This window comes from Plectropomus leopardus, chromosome 24 (assembly GCF_026936395.1).
Source record: "Plectropomus leopardus strain MGB_pleo_1.0 chromosome 24, ASM2693639v1, whole genome shotgun sequence".
NCBI classification, from domain to species: Eukaryota; Metazoa; Chordata; class Actinopteri; order Perciformes; family Serranidae; genus Plectropomus; species Plectropomus leopardus.
Window position 1 is genome coordinate 18,512,011 of NC_142199.1, and position 3,054 is coordinate 18,515,064.

General features: G+C 40.9%; 1 pseudogene; it reads right to left on the reverse strand.

Moving 5' to 3' along the window:
- Positions 1 to 1,321: 1,321 nt before the first annotated feature.
- Positions 1,322 to 2,833, reverse strand: LOC148185559 (uncharacterized; annotated as a pseudogene).
- Positions 2,834 to 3,054: the final 221 nt, after the last annotated feature.

The window sequence follows — 3,054 nt, forward strand, 5'->3', positions numbered from 1 at the left end:
GTGTATACGCGGAAACTAATATGAATAAACAAAAAGCTGTTTTATTAAAACTTCCTGGAGTTCACGCACGAAAAAACATGATTTAAATTTAAGATGCATTCATGAAAACTGTTCATTTGAAAGAAATCAAACTACTAAACACATCTGAGCAATAGTGTAATTATGACTTGTTAATTTGAGTTGGGAAAACCACATTTATTTTTGGCTTGTATTTAAGTGTGTACTTATTTCTACTGTTTTGGAACATGTGATATTGAAGTTTTAGCAGTTTAAGTATTTGTTTACTGAGACTGGAATACAGGTTTTGTATGGGCCTCTTTTTTTTTTAAACTTCATTGCAGTCGGCCGTAAGGCTCGTTTGCTTTTGTCTGTGTTTTTGTTTGTTTGTTTGTTTCATATGTTTGAAATAGAGATTCATTCATTCAATTAACAACAGATTTGTTGCTTATTATCATTAAAACCAGAAATCACAATCCCAATAAGTAAAAACTGGAGACCAACTTTGATTGTTTCTGTTTCAGCTTTATTGTCGACAATTGATTACTGGTTGATATAGACTATAATAACAATCACGTAAAAATGATATCATGAAAGATAACTCAAACTCCTTCAAATTAAAAAAAAATCACATCATCATGATTTCAAATCAAATATCAGTTCAATACAACAAGATAAAGTCAGTGACATGATCCAAAAGAAAAGCTGAGGTGAGAGCAGCGTTCACAGGTGAAGAACTGAAATGTTAAAGATGATGAACAACAGTGTGAGAGTGCAGAGCGCCCCCTGCTGTGTGTCAGGCTGCAGCCCAAAACTCTGATCCCTGAAGCCACACGGACCCACAACAGCACAAAGAAAATACACACACAATATGTACAATATATACAGATATATCTGCACGCTGTCAGGTCAAAGGTCGACTTCTGACCTGAGAAACTTTGTCTCTCACTATTCTTATTTTTCTCTCTTTCTAAACATCAAGGTATAACATTTAAAATAAAACAAAAAGTATCATCCAGAAAAATTTCAGACTGAAGCTTCAGCTGATTGTACTACTTAATATATTCTCACGAGGAACTCATTTTCTACTAAACATAACTATTAACAAAACAAAGTGTAAAAACAAACACAGAATTCATAAGTTTTCTGAAATTTCATTCAGATTAAACCACATTGCCATTCCTATATTTATTAACCACATTTTAAATCTTTTTTTTTAAAATAAGTTTTAATTGTTAACAAGACTTTAAAAATTTTAATTCACTGTCACAACTGCTCCACCTGTGAGCCCTGTGACAGACACACATGTGCTTTGCATGTTTTTTTCCAGCTTTATCCTGACATTTGATTTTCATGAACTCGTTCTATTTCAGCATCTTGAAACATCATTCTTATGTCGTCACTGATTTGCCAGTTTTTAAATATGAAAAACTGTGTTTTAGGTCATTTCAATGATAGCTGGTCCTGGTCCTCCGGTTCACAGCGACCACGATGACACAGAGCGTCAGCAGCAGAAGGCTGAGCACTGACCATCTCACTTTGTAGAAGGTGGAGTGAACCCCAAACGGATCTCTGTACTGTAACACTGTTTTGCTTGATGACCGACATTGAAAAGGTTTACCCCAAACTGCACACCAATACTCTCCTGTGTCTCTCAGTGAGACATTAGAGATAACCAAAGTACCACCATCCCTGTACCTTATTCTTCTCATCCCCCTTAAAGGCCATATATTAACAGCTCTGCCTTCTGTTTGGTTCGACTTAATGAACCAAAAATACCACCGCCCCCTTTCCTGATCTTTGCATCTGAGAGTGACGTTTTCTCCCTCTGAGAAGAGCTCTACATCAGGAGGACCAAAGTTAGGACACACCACCAGATAGTACTTTTTCTCACTGACAGGAGTTTTACAGACGTACTCACCTGAGTGGTTTAACGTCAGTGATGAAACCACCAGAGAGTAGTTTTGGTCCACAGTCTTGTTTGGTTGTTCTATGGTATTTACAGCCCAGCGTGGGGGCTGGTCATCACTGAAATCAGTGAGAGCGCACGGTAACACGGCCGTCTCTCCCACTGAGCGATAGATCGCCTCAGTGTACACCTTTAACACTACAGAGTCACTGCTGACACACTGCTGTTGCTCCATCAGCAGACAGGTGAACTCTGTCTTGGCTGTTGTTGTGAAATTAAACACGTGAAGAGCTGATGTGTTTTTATTCAGTTGGTATCTTCCTCCAACATCATCCATCACTGATGTCTCATTGTCCCCAAAAACTCTGCTCCATATTTCCTGTTTAAATCCAAAGTCACGTCTGAGCCACAGGACGTTCAGATTGTCAGCCGCTCCCTCACATGACAGAACCTCTGTTCCCCCAGCTGTCACTCCAAAACCTCTTCCATGAACCACTCTCCTGCAGACGATGACAGAGCTGTTCTTGTCATGTGTGACTCTGCGGTCCAACACTCCTCTCGGTACGGGCCGGAGTCTGAGTGGGTCAGGTTGTGGATCTTGTAAGAAGAGATATTGTTTGTGCTGATGACTGAGAGTCGTTGTTTCAGGTCTTCAGGTGCTGTGGAGTTGTGGGACCAGAGGTCAGAGGTGTTCCACAGGACGAGCTTCTCCTCACCAACAGACCTGGAGATCAGGCAGGAGTCGGCCTCCTCGGGGAGCTCGAAGGTGTAAGAGTCCCGTTCCTTCTTGATGCTGATGAGTTCTTGTGCATGAATGTTGTTGATGAGAGCAAACAGCAGGAACCAGAGCTCTGTGACTGCAGCCATTCTGCTCCGAGGTCTCCGTCTGAGAGTCTGTCAAACACTGACAGCTCATGAACTCTGTGTCAACCCTCTTCATCAGCTTCTCTCTGCGGTCTCAACAACCTGTCACATGTCTTTATCTCTTCATCAGCGGAAACTTCGATGCACCCGGCTCTCTATCCAGTCATCTCTGTCAGTGAGGCTGTCGTGTCTTAAAACACACATTACTGAGGAACTGAAATGATTTTACAGAACTGGGTTGGTTTGGATTTAATTTGTTCATGCCTCAAACAGACAGGGTCTCG